This window comes from Tursiops truncatus, chromosome 14 (assembly GCF_011762595.2).
Source record: "Tursiops truncatus isolate mTurTru1 chromosome 14, mTurTru1.mat.Y, whole genome shotgun sequence".
In the NCBI taxonomy this organism is placed as follows: domain Eukaryota; kingdom Metazoa; phylum Chordata; class Mammalia; order Artiodactyla; family Delphinidae; genus Tursiops; species Tursiops truncatus.
Genome location: NC_047047.1, coordinates 47,574,257 through 47,601,539, shown reverse-complemented (window position 1 = coordinate 47,601,539; position 27,283 = coordinate 47,574,257). Strand labels below are relative to the sequence as shown.

General features: G+C 38.8%; 1 protein-coding gene across 1 annotated transcript in view; it reads right to left on the bottom strand.

Annotated features, from left to right (window-relative positions):
• NRXN1 (neurexin 1) overlaps positions 1-27,283 on the bottom strand; it is a 689,266-nt gene that overhangs the window by 458,274 nt on the left and 203,709 nt on the right. The window lies entirely within an intron of this gene.

Here is a 27,283-nt window from a genome sequence, read left to right as displayed (position 1 = left end):
TCAGGAACCTTTATCACTAGTACACAAAGCCTGGTACAGAGTAGGCACTCAATATCTTCTTGCTAAATTAATTTCTCATTACTCTGTTACTTCCATTGTGTTGATTTGCCTTTAAAAATTAATCATGATTTTAATTTTGAAAGGAGATTCATTTTCTTACGATATTGGGTTATCAAGTGAAAAATAGCAAATAGCAGTTAAGTATCGACAGTCTTTGAAAATCTATCAAGAATTTTATAGATTCCATTTAGCTGTGAATTACCCTGGGACATGTGAGGGGAAAGGTACACCAGTACATACTGGAAAAATGATAAGACCAAAACTAGACTGCCCTTCTCCAAAAGGACAGGGAAACAAGAAGAAAACTTTTCTCTTGGGCTTTATCACTTATTTGTCTTTGATGTTTATTAAGTGCATGCAGCATGCCAGATCTGAAATAGCCGATAGCCAGGAAGCTTTTCCTCCTGGATGGTCATCATTTCTCCCAAGGTAATGATTTATCATCAAAGTCTAACACGGAAGCAAAAGATCAGCTACACAGGCATCCATCCGCAACTCCCCACAGGCAGACACTCTGATCCAAGTCTGGATTGGGAAGGGACTAGGCAGTGGGAGGGTGGACTTACTGTGGAAGTCAGATGACTCTGGATCTTTATTCTAATGGAAAGTCATGGCTTTCCTTGGTAATGCCCCAAAGGCTAACTTAGCGTTAACCTTCCCTTAGGAAGAGGTCTGAAGTTGCCTTAGTCTCAGTATACTTTTCCTCTTACTCAGGATCTTTCCAGATTTAACCCCACAGTATTTAACTTACTCATTTGCTTACTTTTCCTTAGAATTATTTCCATTGTCTTGTATGTTCTTGGTCATAAGCAACCTGAGGGTAGGTACTATTCATTTTCCTTTTCATGTGATTCGTTCAGGGTCAGTCAAGTTGTGGAATGAATAGATATTTTTAAATTAATTAAACAAGGAGGTCATTATACTCAGGTGGCTCTAACGCTATAGCAGCCTCCTTAAGCAAACCCAAACCTACATCTGTAAATGCCTCAAGGTTAAGAAGTTGAACCCTAAGGACAGCCAATCACAGTCGACTAGGCTTTAAGCTATAGCCAATCAAATTATTTCCTTTTTGTGCTTCTGCACTTTCTGTACACAAACCTTTTCCATGGCTCCTACCCACTTCTGGTTTGGCACTGCAAAATTTGAATATATTTTTGCTCAAAGAAACTCTTAAAAATTTTAATATGCCTCAGTTTATCATTTAACCGTATGAATTTGGATTTGCCTAAAACTTTGAATCACAAAGATTCAAAGAGACTTACAATAAGTCAAAGAGACTTATTGTTAAGTCTCTTTAGTACAATATTGCAAAAATTTCAGTAGGGAAGAAATAACCAGGACGGAATGTGGTATGCGCTGATCATTCAGTCTTGAACTGTACTAGAAGATACTCAGGAAGGCACTTGGAACCCAGGGAACCCTGCCTGTTTCCCATCCGAATTCACCACCACCAGCTAGCACAAGGTGAGTAATAATAATAATAATTATAACAGCAGAAGAAAAAAGAAAGAGAACAGCTGTTAACACTGAAAAAAGAATCCATTATCATCCAAATGGACTGAGATCCCTTAGATCCCAAACAAATGAGATTTTAAGCATCACTTTCCATTGTACATTGGCCACACCTTCCATAATAATGTTATGTTCCTCTATCAGAGGAAATAATCCTGACAAAAGAAAACTGGGTTAAGAGAGGGAAGAAAATGGGTTCTGGTACTACTTGAAAATAACCTATTTTACACACTGGATAAATCTCTTACAGTGCTTCTTTCCTAAACCGTAGAATTAAAAGTCTTGGTCAGAATGATCTCTTACGGATCCTTTCACCTCCAATAGTTCATGTCACTATGATTCTAGCTGATTATATCTTCTGACACAGTTTTCCACTACTGGGAAAGTACCATAAAAAGACTGACTGAGAAATGGCAGTTAGCCTATCCTTCTGAGAGTTTTGTTGTAAAAGCCAATTCAACTTGAGCCTACTTCTGCATGTTGCACTTGCCTAGACAACTGACCTTTGTCAGATTTTGAAGATAAGAAGGAAAGTGCACATCACCGCATGCACGAGTAAAGCAACATTTGCATTGTTTTGGGCCGTTTAGAGCATGCACACTATACTTGTACACATAGTTAACAATTTACTTCTCTTCGGCAGTATTCAATCTCCTCATGTCAGAGCCTAATAAATCAAACATTCTGTAGACTACATAGTTAACTATGTACACTATATGTACTATATGTAGACTATATGTATATTAACTATGCAGACTACAGCACAGTTAACGTACTCAAACGACTTCCTTAATTTAGCACTGCCAGAAAGCATTTGAAAGCAACAGATTTCAGAAGTCTTAGTGATTTCTACATTAAGCTAATGAAACTCAGGCATTCACGCTACCCAGGAATGTTGGTGGCGTGTGGCTTACACCTCAAACCAGCGCTGTCAGTGGGTAAACCAGCAGTGGCAAGATGCCATTTTCGTATTTCTTTTTCTGAGCTGTACATTACGACTTTGATTTCTACCACAGCTTATTCCCTTTCCAGGAAACTTTCCAAGCTCTTTCTCACACTGCATAAGATTTGCCGTTTTTCCCCTGCCTCACTCAGAATACCTATAACCAGTATTATCATATATCTCCCATACTATACTGTTCAACAGTTTTATCGATGGCTTTGATAAAATTAACAGAAGGCATGCCTCATAAATTTACAAAATGACGCCCAAAGTGAAAAGTAATCTTAAGATAATTAAATTTCAGACAGTTGTCAAGCAAAAAGTGAAATTATTTATTATTAAAATTATGTAAATAAAACTTTCTCAAAACATGCATTAAGAAAAGGTGGTGTAAAATATATCAAATACAAATAGTGGTTATATTTCATCACTAAAATGTATATCTAAATATACATGCATATCTTTATAGATATATAAATGTATATATCTATAATTATACTAATGCCTAGAGATAGATACATCTCTACATAAAATCTTCCCGCTCTTTCCAATTTCTATTTAATCATGACTCCTTTAATGAAAATGTTATTTTAAAAAATCCCTCATAATCAAAATTCACTTAAAAAAATTAAAAATACCGACCAGACTGATCATTGTAAACAAAATATCATTTGTCAGAGATAAATTTAGAAATGTCTGCACTGAAGATTTAAAACATAAACTATATAAATGAAAAATATTGAAGCTTTGGTTTAATGGTAATACAGTTGCAAAAGACCTTAGAAATGTTAACTAATGGTGATCTCAATGCAAGCCAGTCATGAAATCCGGCTGCCAAGAAAGCTGACGGATCATAGTACGTTAGACACATACATATATTTCTTTTTTCAAGTAATGAGTTTTATAGAAGAGAGAGTGAGCTATTCTCTCTTTTCAGCACACCCAGGATGAAAGGGCAAAAGTCACGGTAAGATTACAGCTGAATAAGATTAAGATAGCTAGTTTCTCAAACAGTTTTTTAAAAGCCCCCAAACTGAGGCATTCAAGCAGAAGGTAGTGACAAACTGTCAGGGAGCTACCCCTGCACTGGATGGCTACTAGAGGGGGTTTTAGTTACGCTCTTGTAACTTCAAGTATTTATGATTCCAAGTTGCAATGGAAATGGGATGACAATTACTGTTTGAGTCAGGCATGTATCCCAAGCAGGGGTGGGCTCATGTAGAGGGAGGAATCCTGGGCAAGGCAGGAGAACTATGGGATCTAGTGGTGGCCTTGAGCACGGTGTCTACCTCTTAACTCTAGTTTCTCCATCTGCTTCCACTTAGTGTTATGCCTCCCAGGGGCTGGGCACGAACTGAATGCTTTACATGCACAATTAGTCTATTCCTCTAGTGAGAGATATCAAGACCTTTAATTTATAGTTGACAAAACTGAGCCTCAATGATCTGGTAGAGAAAATGCCTCAAGTCCCTTCTAGAGTTAAGATGCCTTGACTCCTTGTAAAGGGGACAGTTACAGGTGCCTCAAGTTGCCAACCCAATCAGACAGGGTCTGATTCATCCAAAGATTCTTCACATTTACCAGGTAATACTCCCTTTATCCATGAACAGCTTTTCCAGTAGTGTTAATAAAGCAACAGACTTTATGTAAGGAAGGAAAATGAGACAGTGCAGGAATGGGGGAAAGATTCCTTTATTCGGAGCTAAGGCAATCTGCTTGATATTCCTCATATATTTTAAAATATATCCTATTTGTAACATTTAGAGTGGATTTCAGGGAGGAAAAAAAAGTAACCTTAAAAGAGATAGTAAAACAATTTTACGTGAAAAAAGAAAATTCACTTCTAATTAATTGGTATCAACTGAACTTTTTCTCTCACAGGGGCAGTATTCCCAGTGTCCTCAGGCCCCAGCCATTTAGAAAGAAGGTGAAGAGACCTAATGGCAGTCAGTTTCATTGTGTCTCCTTAACAATGTAGGAACATGCTGCCCTTTAAAAATATGTACTTTTTTTAACCTTTGCATTTTCTATTTACTCATACCTAAATAGAAAACTTCTGCTAAGGTAGGAGAAATGAATGCCAAGTTCAGCTCAATTCAGTTACTTGTGCTAAAGGCTAAAATTACAGGAACAGCATGAAGAAATAGTTGACAGCTGAAGTGCATGGTCCTATGAAGCCTCTCTTCAGGGAATCTGTGATTGCTCTTAATGGCATTAAAAAAAAAAAAAAAGGTCCTGTTAATTTTCAAGATATTTTTAAACACTCGATTACTTTTAAAACAATCAGTGCCATTATGAACTCCCAGGAGGCTCTGAATTAAGAAATGAATACCTTTATTGTATAACATTTTGCAAAACACTCACTGTGGACAATAAATATCAAATCCACTAGGGGCCTGGGTAATGCAGCACAAGTCCTGAAAAAGTGAAACCTAATGTGATTAGATAATTAACCACAATGAAAATTTTCAATTGATCTTAAAGGAGCTAAATATAAGAACAGTCTGTAGTTTTGTCTTCTTGCAGCCTTTTGCTTTCACCCCCTACAGATTTAAAGGTCCATGCTGAGTAAACCATTTTGGAGAAGAACCAGCCGTGACAGATGGGAAGACTACTTCTTTTTGGACATGATTTTCAATTAGACCATTCATAACACAGTGAAGTAAAATAGACTGATTATGAAGAAAAAATGTACTAGAATTGCCTTTAAGCTGCACAGGACTGGTATCAACCTACCCATATGTTAAATATAATGTATCTGTATTTGTGATTTGCTTACAATCACCATCAAACATGGCCTTATCTTCAATCTCTTTGATGACCTTCTAGAGGTCATCATTCTGTGGAGGACCTGCCTCAGCTCTGTCAACGCTCAGAACTTGGTGTATGTGTATATTGGTTCTGTCATAGCCACTTGGAGCATATCCAAATGCTGTACTTTATTGCCCTATATACAAACCAGGGTTTGGTTTTTCTGTATCCTGACAGGGAAAACATCTCCCAGAAATGCTCCCCATTAGGGAGTTGGCAGCAACTCTGATATCTGGCTTCTGACAGAAGGGCATTCTCTGAGGAGTGCCATTGCTTTGGAATTATAATTTTATGCTCCTTCAATTCCATTCAATTACATCGAAATTCAGGATATTCATTGAAACTAATCCTGATAGTCTGGAAACGGCAGGACATTGTTCTCTTACCATTTTTCAGACGCCTTTCAATCCCTCTTTTATTCACATATTTATCTGACACCCTTTTATGGAATGTCTCCCACTCACTGAAGAGTCTATGACAGACTTTCCAGTTACAACAGCAAGAAAAGAATGGTTGCTACTCTTGAGAAGTTTATAGATAGTCTAGTTACTTATGTGGTCACCACATTAAACAAAGAAAACACATCATGGTGACTTTAAGAATATGTCTAAAAGCAGCACAGTATCTCACCAACTTAGTGAGGGGGACATGCTTCAAATCAGTGATTCCGTGTCATAAGGCAAAAAATAAGGACTATCAAAGCTTTGAATGAAGTGACCAGACATCCTGGTGATACACAGACAGATTTAGGCATACACATGAATAGATTTACATCTAGTGACAGCGCTCTTCATTAATTGTATTCCTAAAATATGGAATAAAATATGAACACCATTTAGTCCAATGATAATTCTTAGATGGTTACAGTTAGAGAGAGTGAGTTGGGAAACAAGTTCTGAGACAAGGTCCACCAGAGTACAAACTATTTATTCACATAACCAATAAAGCTGGATTTCCTGGTATCAGTAATATCTGAACACATCACTGATCTATTAAGTAAACCTCCTGATTGCACCCAAGGGTACAAATTTGTAATACTAACCCTATCTCTTCCCCCTCTTCTCTTAGCTATTTCCAATTGTTATTCAAATTTCAGATTCAATATAACCTTCTCAGAGATTCATGGCTTAACTTGACTAAGTCGGGCTCCCCTATAATTCCCTTCACTTTCTTCTAAAGCACCTTTCAAATTTCAAACTAATAAACTGCTAATTTGTTGTCGACATCCATCTCCCTCCTTAAATTTCACTAAGTAGATGACTTCTCTACCTTCTTTGCCAACATATTCCTGTGCTTAGGAGAATAACTGGCACTTAGCAGATGCTCCATGAATATTGTTGAAAAAATTGTTGAAATAACCCAAACCCCAAGGCAGGACCTCATATTCAAATGGAATTTTAAATACTGAATTTCTTATTATAGTTGGTGATATTATGGTATCTCATTTCTTTTCCTGAAAAGGTTAAATTGACAAGTTAAAATTCTAGATTGCTAAGTTAAACTCATCTTTAGAATCATTTATACCATGTTTGTCAATCAAATGTCTACCACTTACAACTAACTAGGTGACATCTTTAACCTTTTTGTTCCTAAATGGCAGTTTGATGTATAGACTACCAAATTATTTTTTTTTAATTTTATTTATTTTTTTATACAGCAGGTTCTTATTAGTTATCCATTTTATACATGTTAGTGTATATATGTCAATCCCAATGTCCCAATTTATCCCACCACCACCACCATGCCCCGCCACTTTCCCCCCTTGGTGTCCATACATTTGTTCTCTACTTCTGTGTCTCAATTTCTACCCTGCAAACTGGTTTAACTGTACCGTATTTCTAGGTTCCACATATATGCGTTGATATACAATATTTGTTTTTCTCTTTCTGACTTACTTCACTCTGTATGACAGTCTCTAGATTCATCTATGTCTCTACAAATGACCCCATTTTGTTCCTTTTTATGGCTGAGTAATATTCCATTGTATATATGTACCATTTCTTCTTTATCCATTTGTCTGTCGATGGGCATTTAGGTTGCTTCCATGATCTGGCTATTGTAAATAGTGCTGCAATGAACATTGGGGTGCATGTGTCTTTTTGAATTACGGTTTTCTCTGGGTATATGCCCAGTAGTGGGATTGCTGGGTCATATGGTAATTCTATTTTTAGTTTTTTAAGCAACCTCCATACTGTTCTCCATAGTGGCTGTATCAATTTACATTCCCACCAACAGTGCAAGAGGGTTCCCTTTTCTCCACACCCTCTCCAGCATTTGTTGTTTGTAGATTTTCTGATGATGCCCATTCTAACTGGTGTGAGGTGATACCTCATTGTAGTTTTGATTTGTATTTCTCTGACAATTAGTGATGTTGAGCAGCTTTTCATGTGATTCTTGGCTATCTGTATGTCTTCTTTGGAAAAATGTCTATTTAGGTTTTCTGCCCAGTTTTGGATTGGGTTGTTTGTTTTTTTAATATTGAGCTGCATGAGCTGTTTATATATTTTGGAGATTAATCCTTCGTCCATTGGATTTGTTTGTAAATACTTTCTCCCATTCTGGGGGTTGTCTTTTCGACTTGTTTATAGTTTCCTTTGCTGTGCAAAAGCTTTGAAGTTTCATTAGTTCCCATTTGTTTATTTTTGTTTTTATTTTAATTACTCTAGGAGGTGCATCAAAAAAGATCTTGCTGTGATTTATGTCAAAGAGTGTTCTTCCTATGTTTTCCTCTAAGAGTTTTATAGTGTCTGGTCTTATATTTAGGTCTCTAATCCATTTTGAGTTTATTTTTGTGTATGGTGTTAGGGAGTGTTCTAAATTCATTCTTTTACATTTAGCTGTCCAGTTTTCCCATCACTACTTATTGAAGAGACTGTCTTTTCTCCATTGTATATCCTTGCTTCCTTTGTCATATATTAGTTGACCATAGGTGTGTTGGCTTATCTCTGGGCTTTCTATCCTGTTCCATTGATCTATATTTCTGTTTTTGTGCCACTACCATATTTTCTTGATTACTGTAGCTTTGTAGTATAGTCCGAAGACAGGGAGTCTGATTCCTCCAGCTCCTTTTTTTCCCCTCAAGACTGCTTTGGCTATTTGGGGTCTTTTGTGTCTCCATGGAATATAAACCCAAGGAGACCCAAGGAGAAACATGCCGAGACACATAGGAATCAAACTGGCAAAAATTAAAGCAGAGTATGGGACTCTCTGCACGTCCTGGACTTGGGTGGCTATTTCCTTTCCCATGTTAGGGAAGTTTTTGACTATAATCTCTTCAAATATTTTCTCGGGTCCTTTCTCTCTCTCTTCTCCTTCTGGGACCCCTGTAATGCGAATGTTGTTGCATTTAATGTTATCCCAGAGGTCTCTTAGGCTGTCTTCATTTCTTTTCATTCTTTTTTCCTTATTCTGTTCCATGGCAGTGAATTCCACCATTCTGTCTTCCAGGTCACTTGTCTGTTCTTCTGCCTCAGTTATTCTGCTATTGATTCCTTCTAGTGTAGTTTTCATTTCATTTATTGTATTGTTCACCTCTGTTTGTTTGGTTCTTTAATTCTTCTAGGTCTTTGTTAAACATTTCTTGCATCTTCTCAATCTTTGCCTGCATTTTTTTCCCAAGGTCCTGGATCATCTTCCCTATCATTATTCTGAATTCTTTTTCTGGAAGGTTTTCTATCTCCACTTCATTTAGTTGTTTTTCTGGGGTTTTATCTTGTTCATTCATCTGGTACATAGCCTTTTCATCTTGTCTATCTTTCTGTGAATGTGGTTTTTGTTCCAGAGGCTGCAGGACTGTAGTTCTTCTTGCTTCTGCTGTCTGCCCTCTGGTGGATGAGGCTATCTAAGAGACTTGTGCAAGTTTTCTGATGGGAGGGAATGGTGGTGAGTAGAGCTGGCTGTTGCTCTGGTATGCAGAGTTCAGTAAAACTTTAATCCGCTTGTCTGCTGATGGGTGGGGATGGGTTCCTTCCCTGTTGGTTGTTTGGCCTGCGGTTACCCAACACTGGAGCCTCCCCGTTCTTTGGTGGGGCTAATGGTGGACTCTGGGAGGGCTCATGCCAAGGAGTACTTCCTAGAACTTATGCTGCCAGTGTCCCTGTCCTCACGGTGAGACACAGCCACCCTCCACCTCTATAGGAGACCCTCCAACACTAGCAGATAGGTCTGGTTCAGTCTCCTATGGGGTCACTGCTCCTCCCCACTGGGTCTTCATGTGCACCCTACTTTGTGTGTGCCCTCCAGGAGTGGAGTCTCTGTTTCCCCCAGACCTGTCAAAGTCCTGCAATCAAATCCCACTAGCCTTCAAAGTCTGATTCTCTAGGAATCCTCCTTCCGTTGCTGGACCCCCAGGTTGGGAAGCCTGACGTGGGGCTCAGAACCTTCACTACAATGGGTGGACTTCTGTGGTATAACTGTTCTCCAGTTTGTGAGTCACCCACCCAGCAGTTATGGGAATTGATTTTATTGTGATTGTGTCCCTCCTACCATCTCATTGTGGCTTCTCCTTTGTCTTTGGATGTGGGGTATCTTTTTTGGTGAGTTCCAGTGACTTCCTGTCAGTGATTGTTCAGCAATTAGTTGTGATTCCAGTGCTCTCACAAGAGGGAGTGAGAGCATGTCCTTCTACTCCGCCATCTTGAAGCAATCTCTTAGACTATCAAATTATGTTGTGAGTATGCATCTTTCCTTAAAAATGGCCAAACCAAGGCAGAGATAAGGAGCATGGGTTTTCCTTTTCCTGTATTTATTATAAAAATCCCTTGTAAATTAGTAAGTTGTGGTTTGGTTATTTAAACGGATTTCACCTAGAGGAAAATGGGGTACACAGGAAATATGGGGAATCCTCATAAGGATAATTAAGTCCTCCCAGACTTTCTTCCTACTCTTTAATTTCATTAATAAAAAAGTCAGGTTTCTTTGTTCATTCTTCTTTTAACTTTTTAAATCTACTCAGCAGATTTGAGAGAAGACCTCTTTGTGAATTTAGGAACATTTTTTCTTACTCTTGAGAGTGACTGGTTTACACAGGCTGGTTCAGCTCATATGCTGATTTAATAAAAAATGAAATGCTGTGCTTACTGTATTAGAACTCAAAGGTTGGTGACAAGTGTCCTTGATAAGCCACATTAGTATTTAACTACCCAGAGGACCAGCAGTTTTAAGAATAAGCTGATGAAGCACAGAGTTGATGTCATTTACCCTAACACACTCTGGGCTGATTTTCAGTCTTTGAAAACATGTCACCTTTAACTTCCAGAATAACTTGGTGAATTTTGGCCTTCCTGTAGAGCTCAGAGAGCTAGAGGAGCAGAATTAGGTCATTGGTGGAGATGCTAATGGACCTAGAGACTGTCATACAAAGTGAAGTAAATCAAACAGAGAAAGACAAATACCGTATTACTAACACATGTTTGGAATCTAGAAAAATGGTATTGATGAACCTATATGCAGGGCAGGAAAAGAGACGCAGACGTTGAGAATGGACTTGTGGACACAAGGGCGGAAGGGGAGGGTGGAATGAATTGAGAGAGTAGCACTGACATATACACACAACCACGTGTAAAATAGACAGCTAGTGGGAAGCTGCCGTATAGCAGAGGGAGCTCAGCTTGGTGCTCTGTGATAACCCAGAGGGGTGGGATGGGGGGGGCAGTGAGACAGAGGCTCAGGAGGGAGGGGATAGATGTATACATATAGCTGATTCACTTTGTTGTACAGCAGAAACTAACACAACATTGTAAAGCAATTATACTCCAATTAAAAAAAAAAAGGCTTTGGGTATGTGGCAGGATGAGTCAATACTGGGAAAACTGACTTAAATGTATTTAGAGAGGATCACAAGTGTGCAGAAAGAAAAGAGTAGGAAGAGTTAACAGAAAGATAAAAGTAATTTATGAGACAGGTAAAAGCTGGAACGCAGGAGAAGGTCCTTGGGTTGACTAGGCATTAATACGGAGTGGGAAGGAAGACAGAAATAAACCTTACAGAACGAAGTCTTATTGGGATAGGACCATCATCTTAGTGAGTTTAGTTATGACTAAATCTAATTAAGTTGCTTTAAAAACAATTCACTTTACTTGAGAAGAGAATATTATTGTTTCAAATTTATATTTCATTTAAAATATAATAACAACAACCTCCTTTAAATACGCTTATTAGCAATTCCATCATTTATTAAAAAAAAATCCAATACATGGCATTAAAGGTTTAGAAATACAGGGGCAACATTGGTCTTCGTTAGAATGGAACATTCTGGCAAGGGTTCCTATTCTAGTTTAAGTTCCAGTGAACTAATAACACAGGCTGGCTTTTACCAAATGGATCAATGAATCTTAATCCCAGATCTGAAACTCTCTGCTGGTTACTAAGCTTCTAATTTACACAGGAGAATGAGAAGTAAGATGCCCAGGCAGCAACAAACGGCTTAGGGAGGAATGAGAAACAATTGAAAGCAATTTCCTCGATTGCGTCTTTTCTTTTCTTTGTTTCATGCTTCTGTACAATTCAGAGAGGGATATACAAGGGGACTGTCTCATTTAATAACATATGTTTCTGATAATTTTAAAAAGTCTTATGAGCAATTAACTTCTTTTCACTTGTAAACATCTCTGCAGATTAATTTTTGCTGCTACTTAATGAGGCAGGTTATGAAACTTGGCTATCAATTTATCAAATAGTTGCCATCTATGCTAATCACTGAGGTGTCTCTTTTTTGAATGATTATCTGCTCATCACTGACAGAGCCAATCATGCATTTCTAAGATGACTTGATCACACATATTATTTATACAATAACTAGTGATAAATTATCAAACCAAACCTATTTAATAATACTAGAACCAACAAAAGTACCCTAAAGGAGAAATTTAAGTGCAAATACATTTTTAAGTAAGCTTTTTTTTTTTTTTTTGCGGTACGCGGGCCTCTCACTGTTGTGGCCTCTCCTGTTGTGGAGCACAGGCTCCGGACGCGCAGGCTCAGCGGCCATGGCTCACGGGCCCAGCCGCTCCGCGGCATGTGGGATCTTCCCGGACCGGGGCACAAACCCGTGTCCCCTGCATCGGAAGGCAGACTCCCAACCACTGCGCCACCAGGGAAGCCCTTAAGTAAGCTTTTTATATGACTGCTCTGCTCTCTTTCCAATCCCCACAGCCACCCCCATCATCATTACCTGATAAAGAAAGGGAGGACTGAGATTAGATTACAGAATTCCATCACAGGATGCTTTTCACTCTACTAGTGTTTTGCCAACACTGCCTCTAAACAATTGCTAGGTAATAGGATCACGGAAGAGAAATGGAAATGTCAATTCATCTAAATCATAAGAAGGTCAACTAGATTGCAACAAGGTAAAAAGTTTTTTTTTTTTGAAAAGACACCTAAATAGTAAATATTATAAGACAGTACTAATTTTTTGAGATATATGCTTAGACCAGAATAATGTGATCATTAGAGAAAAAGAGAGAACTGAGATAAAGTAATGGAAGATAAAGTAAAAGTTAATAATAAGAGTCATATTCTTTACATCGGTCTAGTTGGTGCTTGATAAATATGTGTTCTGTAAATGAATAAGCATGTGAAAACAAACAAAGAGAAGAGATTTCAAATAGGTAGCCCCTATAGTTAGATCAGGACTACAAAGTTAGTGGTTTGGCCCAAGCAATGTATTAAAAGCAAAGTGATCAATATTTAAAAATCAGCAAATGTTACTTAAAATCTTATTTCTTTAAAAGCTGAAAGACATGGCAACATTCCTGGGAAAGAAGAAATAAGGAGAGAACTATGATAGACAAACCACAGGGCACAAATAAACTCAAGATATTTTCCATTCAACAGGTGTCATCTCAAGAGAGAAGCCATTTTGTTGTCTGGATGTTATCATTTTCCAGGGTTTATAATTTGTAGGCTGTTTCTCTAACGAGATAAAGTATCTGCATACTGGATAGTTTCCTCCTTTAAAACCCTTAAAATCCTTAGTTTCCAAGACTACATATTACTTCCATCTTTCCTCCTTACTGTCATTTAGTCTTGGAACTGAGCAACCTCTTTAGACAAAGTTGCATTCCTAACGATACCTAGCCTTTCGGTCATTTAATTTATCTTCTTGTTAGAATTGGAGCTTTGTGGCATTTCAAGTAGCAGTTCCATGAAATATTCCAGGAAGATGGATTAGAGGATAGTGTGTCATTTTCAAAACAGGCAAAACAGAAATTTGCCTGTTCATTTAAGGGAGTAAAGATACCTTGGCTTTGAAAAATGTGTAGAAGGGATTTACCAAAAAGATGATGAGTAACATTAAGCTATTCCAAAGTAAATCATTTCTCCTTTTGGATTTTGTGAAAATCTGGGATAAAAAAACATATTATTCCTCAAATTTTTCATAGAAACTTCATTCTTCCTAGTAGTTTATTCTCTGTGGTTTGTTATATGAAGACATTTTTTTTTAAGTAGGAATAAGAGGATTTGAAAAATAGGCTTAATCTATTTCTTCCTGACTTTATACATGGGAATCTGACAAAATTACTGCTCACTTGCCACTGACACATGCAATTCCCAGGGAAAGAAGAAAAGAAGGAAGAAAATTATGCTATACAAAGCACAGGTAGCAAACAGCCCTAAGAAATTTTCAAATCAACAGGTGTCACCTCAAGAGAGAAGCCATTTTGTTGTCTGTGTTGCCATTTCCTAGGATTTGTATTTTGAGAACTGTTTCTCTACCTCCACAAATAAAGTATTTGACATAGTAGATTATTTTCTCCCTCGAAACACTTTATTTTCTTGGCTTCCCAGATGTCACACGCTAGTTCTGCTTTTCCCACCTTGCTGGCCACTTATTCTGTCTCCTTTGCTAGATTCTGTTCTTTATGACCTCCAAATATCAGAAGACTCAGCTTTCAAACCTCTTCTCCATCTAAACTCCTTTTCGGAGTAATTTCATCCGGTCCTGGGACTTTAATCAATCTAGATGTGAGGATCACACATTTGAGTCTCCAGCCCCAACTCTTTCTGGAAATCCTGATTGATTTCTCTACTTGGAGGTCTACTATGCATGTCAAAACCACATTTGTGATTTTATGTCTCAAAACCAAAGCCTAAAAAACCCACCAAACAACAGCAACAATAATAACAAAAACCTCTTCTCTACCCCACTCCTCCCCACAAAAGAAAAAGCTCTTTTTCATTTTTCCATTCTCAACCTGGGTTTCCTCTAGTGACACCACCATTTTCACAGTTTAGCAGGTCAAAATTAAAGAATATATTTATTCCTGCTTTCTCTCCCCACATCTTATCTGTCAGCAAGTGCTGTCTGCTCAGCCTTCAAAATGAATCTGGAATTTGACCACTTCTTGTGTTCAGACGAACATTACACCACTATCTCCTGTGTGGACATCCAGTAGGGCATCCTAACAGGTTTCCTTTTTCCCATGCTTCTCTAAAATCTATTGTCTACACTGAAGCCAGAGTTCTGTACTGAAAAATAATAGCCATTCCCATGATCGAAAAATGATCAATGGCTTCCCCTCACACTTAAGACGAAATTCAAATTCTTTTCAATAACCTGAAATGTATGACAAGGCATCTAGCCACTTCTTACATGGCAGTGGCTCCCAACATATGTATCAGCTCTAGACAAAAACAAAACAGGGTCTTTATATGCTAGTCTCAAAATACAGTCTGATTTCATTCACTTCAATTGAATATGCAACTATCACTTCCAAGGTACTCCTATCCTACTCCATTGAAACCTCTGGAAGACAAAAAAGTGAATCACAATAGCTAATGTTTATAGAACAACTTATACCAGGCAATGTGATAAAAGCTGTAGATGTATAATATTATTTAAATTCCTTGTGACAGCTCCATGAGATCTAAGAATTCCTATTTTAGAGATAAGAAACTGAGAGTAATTAGGTAACTTGTCCTACATCAGACAGCTGTTAAAGAGGACCTTGAACCCTTGTCTTTCTGTGATCGCTAGGTCTAGTCTACATTGGTAATTTTCAGTGTAGAGCTCACTTGCCACTAGCAAGCCTCAAGGACACCCCTGCTGACCCTAAAGGCTAAATTAATCCAAATATGTGAGGTCCTTAGGAATTAAGAATGCAGGTGGCCATTTACCTGTGTCTATGGTGTCCTTACTAGTAACCTATTAGTTACTGAATTACTAAAACTTAGTCTTCATAAACTAAAATTAGTACTTAATAGAGTTTACTGAGAATTCTAATTCAATATCCTAATGAGAAATCTGGCTGCTGCACAACACCTGGGAGTAATGCAAAGAGCACCTGGGACGTGAACACATGCAGATAGCCAGAACTGCCAAAATTTAGGAGGGAGATACGCTTTTATCAAAGCATCTTGGGCACTGAGAACAGAGGAGGAGGTTTTCAAGTACCATTATTCTTGCTTTAAATTACAAATTTCTGTTTATTTAAACTTCGTTTTTGTCAATTTAACTCATTAACAATTCTTATCCTACTCTGTGTAATGATGCGTATTTGAATCAAAGCTATCGGTGACCCATAATGCTTTAAGGCTAGACTTTAGAACATCTACCCATAGCAGACAAATATGAATCATCTACACCCCTGTTTACAAAGCAAATGATACGCACACCCCATCCTGTTTGAATTTCCTGTATAGTGATGTTTCATTGTCAAGAGTTTTGTGTGTTTGTTTTGTGTGATGAGGACACTAAAGCTTACGGAGAGGTTCACTGGCCATTTCCTGACCAAGACACAAGCTCCTAATGTTCCTAATCTGAGCTTTTCAATGATTTTTGATTTAAGAATGGATCTAGGGACTTCCCTGGTGGTGCAGTGGTTGGGAATCCGCCTGCAGTGCAGGGGACACAGGTTTGAGCCCTGGTCCAGGAAGATCCCACATGCCATGGAGCAACTAAGGCCGTGTGCCACAACTACAGAGCCTGCGCTCTAGAGCCCGTGAGCCACAACTACTGAAGCCCACACGCCTAGAGCCCTGCTCCGCAACAAGAGAAGCCACCACAGTGAGAAGCCTGCGCACAGCAATGAAGAGTAGCCCCCACTCGCCGCAACTAGAGAAAGCCTGCGCACAGCAATGAAGACCCAATGCAGCCAAAATTAAAAAAAAAAAAATTGATCTAGAGAACCCTTCATTCACAGTTGCTTTCTGGCTATTGTCAGTAAAAAGGGTAGGGTAGACTCAAAAGGAAACCAACTGTATTTAGAGTGGAGAAGGCAGAAGAAATTTATTTTTTAGCTTTTAAAACTCCTTTAGGAGTTTTACTGGTGTCATTGACTCAGTTCCATATTCCTCTATAGTAACAGAAATGTTTATGTATAAAATGGTGCCAAAAAAAAAATCTCATTCTAATTGCAATCAATTAATCGATCAACAAATAGAATAAAATTGCAAAACAAAACAAAACCCTGCAATGTTCAAAACAAGAGATCATAACTCTGCAAATAAGGGGAGGATATTCTGAATTGTTTAACACAGAAAGAGAAGAATGCTGAAAAAATCATGATCATCATCTTAATTTAAACACTGCTTTACACACAAGCAAAACTTGGTGACTACGAATTAAGAGGCTCTGGAATTTCTCAGTTCCATAGACTCTTTGGGTGTTTTTCTCCTATTAAATAGGATTGACTTCTTGGCTAGTTTTCCCAATAACTCTCAGCACACATAGAACTGTTTAGCAAACCTGCATTATTTTGTCTCCACTAAGATCACTGTTTTCATAGATTCATGCACCACAGGATTTTAAAATTTCAGCCTGTGCTAAAGCTTACTGGCTACTGTACTCATTATCTTAGCGTTCTTATTATTTTCTCTTGAGAAAGTACAACTGGTAAAGTCAGGTAACTAAAGAGTATGTACAATTTGAATGCAATGTTATGCGAGCATTGGAGTTCTATTTAAATTTAAAAAAAAAAAAAGAAGAAAAATGAAAATACAGCCAAGGGACTTATTATGTTAGGCAATGAGAAAAAAAATAAACCGTGGAAAACGTATGTGCATGCATCTCATATAGGATGCATACAAGACCTCACACGTACACATGTCTGTGAAAATGTAAACAATTTATTACAGTGGATTACACTGGGAAGGACAATTAACATGCCTACAGTTGTCTCCCTGTAGAGAGAAATCCAAGAGCCATTTCCATTTGCAAGAGTGTGGTCACTGGGAATAATGGGAACTGCCTTTGGGCAGGATTTACTTATGTTCAACTGGTTTGGAAATGTACTTGTTTCCTAAATAGGTGGCTTCCCCATGTGTTTTCTATTCTCATTTCTAGACTTCCACTATATCAGGCTTAGAAGTGTAAAGGGGATACGCTATTCAATTATCAGCCTAATGGTGGGGCAGAGAGACGCCCTGCCCTTCAGCCAGCCATTTCTCTTACTGATGGTAGGGGTGGGAGAGTAGGTGTACAAGCACATACACGAAATAAACTTTCTTTTCTACCCAGTTGGAATAAATTATAACGTGCCTGGGCGAATATGTGCATGAGTATTTGCAGGACTGATTGGAGGCCATAATGGATTTTAAAAAGCACAACTCAAACAGAGAATAAGGTTGATTATTCTGCTCTCTCTCTCTTTCTGTTTTTATGTTTTTCACCAGATTTTAAAGGGTCGCATTCTTAGAGGACCTGAGTCATTTTTTTAAATGACTAGTATATGTGAATTCAAGGAGAGACAGACAGAAAGGCTACTGCTACATGTTCCATAAAACCAGGCTGACACAGGAAAAGGTCTGGAAAGAAATATTTTCAATTATTGAGCATAACTGCCTCTCAAGGAAGAATGGGTTATTTGCCTTTTATTTTATTTTTCCATGACTTGCTCGACATTTTCACAATGTTCTAGTAATGTTTTCCACTATGTTACAGGGGAATACATCTTCTCTAGTCCATGGTGAAGGATTTTAATTTTTTCTTCTTAGTTTCTCTCTCTGCCTTTGACTGGGAAATGTGGCAAAAATAATTAGGCAAGCTCCACTCAGTGCCATGCTTCTTCCTCTTGAGGGGACTCCTAGTGGGACCTCAGGTCCCTCTATTCCTTTGAGGGCTCTGCTCCACGGGTGCATCTTGCCCATGGTCCCTCACGTGCATGCTGGGGAGCTAGGTTTGCCTAACCAGGGTTCAGATAGCAGGTTCAGGTGGCTCTCACAACTTAGTCACGTTCTTCAGATTGGTCTTCATCAGTGTATGTGTTCTTGCAAAACCCTGTATGCGGCAAAAACTTATACTACCCCAAATCTACACAACTGTGTAACCAGAACCCTTGTAAAAGTAGTAATAATCCTAATAAAAATACTATCATTGGAAAACATTTAATTTTTAATAAATACATATAGTAAAGAATAGGTCAGTTGAAATTAAAAGGTGAGTGTTGCCTGATGGACAGAGAAAGAATTGCAGATGCTAGGTCATGGAGACATGAGCAAAGTGCCAAATGTGAGGAGAACGGTATGATCCACGCTTGTAGAACACAGCTTGTGGCCCAACTGCACCTCAAGAAAGAGCATGAGTTGAATGGGCAACTGTACTTGGCTCCCCCAGTGCTTGATGTCTTGGCCTGTCTGAATACTTTGCATGCAACTACTGTTACTTGCTGGTATAGAACATCAACATGACAGGAGACTCACAAATGAAGGCTGCAGTGTGACTTTCCTCTACATCAACATATTTCCTATATTCCCAGCATGTATGAGCGTTTCCATGTTACAGAAACGAGATACATAGCAGAGCACACTAAACCAAAGAGGCTGTTTTTCACCCACCCTTCCCCACCCCTTTTAAACTGTCAACTCGTTAAGAACCTTGGAAGGTAAAAGGGTGCTGTATGTTGGCGGGTGCTCAGAAACCCAATTACTTATATAAACATAATAAAGTGGGGACATAATAAATAATACACAATTAATATATAATTAATAATTGGTAATACATAATAAATAAACATAATAAAGTAGTTTTGAAATACTTAGATTTCTTATTATAAGGGACATGTGAGAAGCAAAACTGATAAAACTTAAATAAATAACTAAGACCAAAAGGCATCAATGCCTGGAGAACAAGATAAGATTCTCATTAGCAAAACCACAAGAACACCCTAGCTAGACCAGAGAGTTTCCAGGTAAAGTCGCATTAAGAAGCTTCCATTGGACTTCGTTGGTATAAATTAACAACCTTGTCAATGATGGAGTTCAAAACACAATAACCCCAAAATATGACACTGAATATACACCTGGCATACTGAATAGCTTAAGCTGAAGGAATTTGAGAAGTGACATGTGTAGGAAGGACTTTCTGACTTCTTCTGAAGTAGGTCACAAAACCCTTATGTGAGAGGCACCCTCCCTAAACCCAGAGGAAAGGAGCATCCTATTTTCCAAAGACCAGGGACACAGAGGAATCTGAAGGAACAGACCTTGCTAAATTTCCCTGGTTTACTACACTTAGCTCACGCTCTTTATCCTATCACACCTTCCCATGACTTTCCACTCTTCACCAGACTTAACTTAAAAACACTAAGGTTTAACCATTTCTTCAGGTCTTCATTTCCTTATGAAGGCTCCCACATCATATAAAACCTCTATTAAATAAATTTGCATGCTTTTCACTTGTTAATCACTTTAGTTACAGGGGTCCCAGTTGAGACCTTAAAAGGGTAAAGGGGGCTTCCCTGGTGGCACAGTGGTTGAGAATCTGCCTGCCAATGAAGGGGACACGGCTTTGAGCCCTGGTCTGGGGAGATCCCACATGCTGCGGAGCAACTGGGCCTCTGAGCCACTACTACTGAGCGCGTCTGGAGGCTGCAATAGTGAGAGGCCTGCGCACCGCAACGAAGAGTGGCCCCTGCCCGCCGCAACTAGAGAAAGCCCTCGCACAGAAACGAAGACCCAACACAGCAAAATTTAAAAAATAAATAAATTAAAAAAAAAAAAAGGGTAAAGGAAAAATATATTTCCCCCCCCATATTAGTGTGGACAAATAAGGTTCTGTCCTTATTTTAAATTAAATTAAGTTTTTTAAAAACTTAATAAATTAAAATCAATTAAGTTTTTTAAAATGCTAGAATTCTGAATGCTGAAACTTATAAAAAGTGTGCTTTGGGCAAACAAAGAAGAGTGTTTTACGAAGGGAAGGAGAGTATATTTTATAAGATTGGGTAGAAACTGAAGATATGAATATACTTCAGTAGTATGTAGATGATAGGTCCAGAATTGATTATTCAGTTGTAGTACTGCATAATCACTTCAAAACAAAATTTCAGGACAGTAAGTCTTGTGAATTGCGCTGAGAGATGCTTCCTCCAAGACTGAAATACTGAAATACCGCAGTCCTTTCCCAATCCCGAGAAAAGTGAACTAACCAATGTAATATCTCAAATTTGAGTTTTTTCCCAAATTTGAGTATCTCTGGCCTTGTTACTAGACTGTCCTCACATGTGATACCAAGCATTTTGCTTAGCCTTTGAAGTTCGTCTTTCAACTTAACTTTGGTAAGATGCTTACATTGATGAGTTTTATGCTGTTAAAATGGGACTTTTTTTTTTTTTTTTTTTTTTGCGGTATGCGGGCCTCTCACTGTTGTGGCCTCTCGCGTTGCGCAGCACAGGCTCCGGACGCGCAGGCTCAGCGGCCATGGCTCACAGGCCCAGCCGCCCCGCTGGGCCTGCTAGTAAATGTATTCTTAATGTATATGTTTGAATGAAATATTTATATTGACAGTGGTTTGAAAAATCACTGCTGAAGAGTAAAATCAATTGCAGGAGAGTCAGAAAAGGAGGTTCTGGCCTCTGCCTGGAAACTAGATATGTGTCCTTTGGCAAATGATGTGACAGCTGGGGACGTGGCTTCCTCATGGGGGCGGCGGGGGTGGGAGGAGCTGACTGGCTTAGAAAACAAAAATCTTTATGATTCCTTCCAGTTCACAAAGTTTGATTATTCCACTCCTTCCATAGCGTGACTTGTGGTATCCCAATGAGACACCAGATACTAGACTAGACCGAAGGCAGCTGGGCCCCTACCCGACAAATCTTTAATTGGTTGTATCTATTGGCAGACAAAAGGCCAAGGCACAGAGGATGATGGGGCAATTCCATACTGATACCATTGTGAGGTGGGCAAGTTCTCAGGAGAGCCTATAAGGGGCATTTTATTTCCTTACAAATAAACAAAAGAAAAAATCTCATTTAAAAGTGACTCAGAACACAACCAGAGTGATTTTTTCCAAACTCCCTCCCTGATAGTTCAACATCTTGTTGCTATATTCAAAGCTGCGGAAAGCTATGCAAAGCTTCCACAGCCTTTTTCCTTCTGGGAGACCTCAGCTCAGCTTCTGCGCTTCCAAAGGGGACTTCTCTTTCCCTTCTGGCCTGGGGATGAGGGAGTTGGAAGCATCCCCATGGAGCGAACTGAAGGTCTGACACGAGAAGCTAGCTGCTCATCTTTGGACCTGCCTAGGACAGCAGCCTTTTATTCTGATTGGATCTGAGGAAAATAATAACCCTGAGGAACTCAGACAAGCATTGCTTATCTTCTTTTATCTATTGGCCTGTTTGGAAAATAAAATTAATCTGTAGCAGAAGAAAAGTAAGCACAACCCGCATCTGCTATAGGCACCAAGGGATCAAAGTTACAGAGCCTTCATGTCCTTCATTTATTTCACAAATTCACTACCCCCATTAAATTTAAAAAAGGAAAGATACAAGAGAAACTATTTTTGTGAGAGAGTTGATATTTGCTGTATCAGTCATAAATTATTTCATAGTTTTCTCACACACACACACACCCCATACCCCCTGTGCTTAAATGATAAAGTATGATAAACTCTTTCCAGGGATGGATATCAGCTGCCAGTCTAATAAGTGTGAATAAGGATCTAGTGAAAACACAAGGTAGGGAGGGGGGGAAAATGAATAGAATGGGGAAGAAACCCACAAAAAAACAAAAAACCACCTTGGAACCATTGACAGCAAGCAAAGCTGAATTCCGATGCCACAGTGCCCCCTGCTGGGATATCTTGGAAGTGGTATCTTCCAGAGAGCACATCTGTCTCGGACCAGCCACAGAAAGGAGGGCTTTGCATTTTTTAACAAGCAAGTCACTTTAGTGAAAGGAATGTGTGTGTTATTGCTATCTATTTCTTTTTACATACATAATTGTTATCTATTTTCTTTTTGCATATCTTTTACATAAGATCGGGAGTGAGAGTGGGGGGTAGGATTGGGTTACGTATAAAGAATCCGGGAGCCCATTAGGAGAACTAGGCCTGTAGCCCTGGCTCCTCTATATCATTATGTGATGTTGCTCAGATCCTCATCTGTAAAATGCAAATAATAATGCAAATTATTATTACTATTATTCATCCATTTACTGCAGAGGGCTGTTGCAAAAATGAGATTATACAGGAGAAAAAGCACTTTAAATGCTACAGCACTAAGCAATATATGAGTATGAATGTAAGGATGAGGGTGGGAGGGACACTCCCATTAACAATTAAACTAACTTCCCTTAGAGTCATCAGAAGGTGCTCCAGGCTGTACCTCCCAGGCACTGTTGCTAAGGCAAGCAGACATTCAAATTCCTATAACATCACCTGGTTTCCAAGGACTCACTGCAGTTATCTTTGATATCCATGTCTATTGCTCAAATTCTTCTTATTTCAAAGAATATCGTATATGCTTAAAGAGGTCACTCCAGGTTGATGAACAGAGAGATGGATACAGGGGTAAAGGAGATTAAGATGATTTCTTGTTAACTTTGTAATCACTGCTGCCTGGCTTTCTAGGCTTGTGCCTGCAGACCAGCAGCATCTGGTCACCTGGGAGCTTGTCAGAGATACAAAACCTGGGATTTCACCCCAGACTACTGAATTAGAATCTGCATTTTAACAATCTCCCCAGGTAATTGTTATACACACTCAAGTTTGAGAAACTTCCACTCTGGTCTGTTTAGGCTATAAATTCTCTCTGGTTATATACACCAGTTGATATCTAGTAAGCATTTATAGAAGAGTATTTTTGGCTTGGCCTTATTTTAACTGTCTATTGACAACTACTTGTAAAAATGAAATTGGAAAGAAAACTGTGGCAACGGATAATTCATTTTCATGAGCCTTAAAAGAGACTTGAATAAAATGACTTTTCTAAACATAATATTGTATAACATTACTTCAAAATTTTTTATAGCTTTTTAGTACAAATTTTAAGATAATTCTTGTATTGGCAATGATACATGCATACTTTATATTTGCTCTTATTACCTGTGTTGATAGAACTTTAAAATGCCAATTATATAATTGGAAGAGAGTTTAGAAAGTCAACTCAAGTCTAATCAGATTTTTTAAAAATCTAATAAGCTTTAGCTTTCACTAAAGATATAAGATGCTCTTAGCTGTTGGAACTAGACCATTGTACTAGCAACAAACAGGGCCAGAATTATCTAGGCACAATGTTAAAGTGAACCGAACTTGGAAGATGAGTGGGCAGGTGGGAGAAAGGAATCCATTCCCTTTTTACATCCTCCCATGTCCCACATGTCCCCCCAGCCCTTAACATGTGCACATTCGCTCTGCCTTCTTCCTTTAGGTGTTTTATACCATAGCTGTGCTCTGTATAATAGGTTAAATGACTTTAATACCAGTAGTTCAGCCAGGATAGTCCCTGTATAACCAGCTTTTGCTATAAAACTACTCATTCCTCTCCTATTATTGAGTACCCTAATGGCAGGTGAGTGAAGCCATCTAATTAAACCAGTGCACAGTAAGCAGTGTGGACTCTAACAGTCTTTTGTAACCTCCTTGTGGGGACACTCTGAATTTTCAGGAGAATTCATATACCTAAGTGAAAGGCTCATGAGTGGAACTTCGTGTATTTTAAGGAGTGAAGAGTTTTAGGTTTGATGTGGGAGAGATTTCAGGATTCAGGTATCTTCTTGAGGCTGTCCAATCTTCTTTAGCTTATTTTCTACCTAAAATGTAGGCTCTAGCTACACAAGTAGTGTCCACGGGTTACTTCCTTGTAGAACAGTAAAAATCCCTAAAAGTGTGGATTTCAGAATTTGTATAATTTCTTTTTTGAGCTCTCCATCGGAAACATGAAAAAAATATGTTCCCAGGCACTAAAGTTGGATATTGAAGATCTGAGAGGGTCTGAGGAGGGGGTCTTAGAAGTGTAGGAATTTTGACTGCCTGTTCAACTGGAGGGAAGCTTTTGAGTAGAGGACGAGGACCTTGATCTAAGAGAGTACCGGGGGTTCCAATCTGTTCACTTCACTGAACAGAACCCAACACAAGCACACAGGCACAGGGGAGCTTCTCTGCTAGGCTCTTCATATTGGCACTCTTTTCTCTTGCCAAAAGCTTTGTTTCCAGATACTCGGGACAAATGTTCTGGTCCAGAAAAACTACCTCTTCCTCAGCTTACTACACTAAGAAGGGAAACTTTAAAAAGAGGACAGGATGTATGTGATATTTTCTTTCCTTCCACCCTTCACAAATCTTTTACATAGACACTATGTCAGGCCTGAACTACAAGATATACACAGTTTCTTCTAGCTTCCATTTAAAGTAAGATCTTAGGGATCTTTCCGCTTGTACATTTACAGATAGATATCCCTCGACACAGAAAAGTTTCTTTGTCGATGTTGAATGGAGATGTAGGCTCCATGTGTGTGCTTGCTGAACACAGGAAGCAAAGACCGTTTAAAGGAGGGAATTAGGGACAATATAGAAAAGACAATGCTATTGCAAACAATGTTCTCCCTTCAGCTCAAATGCTATATTTGGCTTACACACTGACAAACTCCAAGAATTGGAAAGAAAACGAAAATGCCTTAAAGACGGGCTTCCCTGGTGGCGCAGTGGTTGAGAGTCCGCCTGCCGATGCAGGGGACGCGGGTTCGTGCCCCGATCCGGGAGGATCCCACATGCCGCCGCGGAGCGGCTGGGCCCATGAGCCATGGCCGCTGGGCCTGCGCGTCCAGAGCCTGTGCTCCCCAACGGGAGAGGCCACAACAGTGAGAGGCCCGCGTACCGCAAAAAAAAAAAAAAAAAAAAAATGCCTTAAAGGCAACACAAACTTCTAGGGACACTGGGATTTCCTGAGCATAGAGAAAAGGTTGCAAAGAAAATAAACAAAAGTTCCTTTCCATTGTGTAAAAGTAATCCACGTGTTGGTCAGAACTCAGTTTGGGAACTGAAACAAATCTGGTTTTCACCAGAGCAAATTTTCTATTCCCTGTCTCCAAATAGAATTGGAAACCAGAAGACCTAGGTTAGGTTGGGCTCAGGTTTACTCCTGACTCACATGACTCAAACTCAGTGCTTAAATTTCCTGAGGAATTATCAGATTTGCATGATAAAAATACTGTACTCTAAATAAATACTAATTATAGGAAAAACAGTAATAGCTAACTCTTAATACATACTTCCCATTTGTCAGTCATTTTTCAAGGTGCCCTAGCTGTATTAGTTGTATTGTTAATTTCATCCTCACAAAACCCTTCATGGCAGGTAATGTAATTATCACTATTTCACAGATGAGGAAACTGAGGCACAGATTGGTAAATCACTTGCCCAGGATTATGCAGCTGGTATTTAGTGGAATCAGAATGTGAGTTCTGGGGTCTTGCTCCAGAGCGTACAATTTTTCATGTTAGTTCTCCTCCTCTGATACCTTTTCGATCCCTAATTTTGATTTCACATCATGTTTTCCCAATCTTTTCTGCTTTCTATAAACTCTTGACACCTTTGGCAATAAGTCTTTAAATAATGGTTTCACATCTATTGGGAGGAGAGAGGATGGGAAAACCACCATAAAACATGATGGAACTTTCAGGAGAAGACACAGTCGTACATTCGATCTATTAAAAAGGAAGAAACAAAGACGAAAAGGTTAACCCTTAGGAAAAAAGACATACTTTTAAAGCCTGTATGGATCTTTTGTGAAAATTCAAAGGCAATGTTAAACAAAAATGGTTTTGATTGTCTTTTCCAAAATATTGTTCCTTATCTCTTGGGCATTTTGTTGACAGCACCCAAATCCCACCCTGCTTTAATGATATCCACTTTTCAGTGAGAAACTCTATCTTTGCATAAATTTTACTGTTTGACTCTGCAGTCAAGAGGGAACTTCATGGCCATGTCTAGCCAGATGTCAGTAGGATCTGAGTGAAGAGCCAGGAAAGGAGACTTACATTCATTATAAACTAATGACATACAGGTATCAGGTAGGTCCACATGCATAATTAATGACTTTGAGTTCAGCATTTCTGTTTAATGCAGAGAGAGTGATTGCACAATATTTTCCCTCTGGTTCTTCTTATCTGATGACTAATTCTGTTCCATGTACCTCTGAAACCATTGGCTAAAAGGAGTGATCTATTTGGGGGCTAGTCTACCAACCAGGCTATAAGTCCAACCTTCAAATACAACTTTAACCCATGCAGTATTCCTTTTTCACGGTGAATTTATGAAGCTCAATTTGTACGTTGATCGATCGTTCTGGAAAACAGGAAGACCTCAACTCACAGGCTTGAGAACTTAGAACACTGACTCCGGTGCCTACAGCTTTACCCACCACCTCTGGGTCACAGGGAATGAAAAGGGAGGCTATTTCCTGCAGACACTATGATAAGCCTATGGCTGTTATTCATTACACATCTTTTAAGAATTAGTAAATTCCCTATTTTTTTATTTTTAAATTCCTATGGTCTCAGTCTTCTAATCTGACAAATGATGGGAAAACCTAGATTGTTTCTATAATCTTCCTCGCCTCTATAAAGTTAAAAGATTTACTTTTAAAAACATGGGTAACATTTTTTCTTGGTCCCAAGATATCTTTAAAGGTTTTATAGACTAGTCCCCTCTGAACATTTCTGTCATCAACCCGCCACTTTTCTGCTCAGAAATGTACGATGACTTCTCACAGGAAATGATAGCATTACCCCCTCTGCATA